This window comes from Penaeus monodon, chromosome 15, assembly GCF_015228065.2.
Source record: "Penaeus monodon isolate SGIC_2016 chromosome 15, NSTDA_Pmon_1, whole genome shotgun sequence".
Classification (NCBI taxonomy): Eukaryota; Metazoa; Arthropoda; class Malacostraca; order Decapoda; family Penaeidae; genus Penaeus; species Penaeus monodon.
The window spans coordinates 10546983-10547273 of record NC_051400.1 but is presented as its reverse complement, the minus strand read 5'-3'; positions in this window follow the sequence as shown (position 1 = coordinate 10547273).

Genomic DNA, 291 nt, shown 5'->3' with positions numbered 1-291 from the left:
TTTTGGCTCAACTTCGAGTTGCTGAAAAATGTAAAATCATGCACGACAGAGATTAAAATTTGTCCAGTTTGTATGCAAAACTTGAATACCTTCTTTTTGTTGGCGACGGTCGAGGAACTTAAACATTTAGATGCAAATATTGTGCGGGTTAAACTGAGCGGAATAAGAAGCAGCCACGGGAATCACAAAAGCTGACTTAGATAATTCAAAAGCAATTTGAGGATAAGCCTTTGGGGAAGAAGCGAATATTTTTTGTGGTAATAACTAATGTATGGTAACTGGAATATTGAT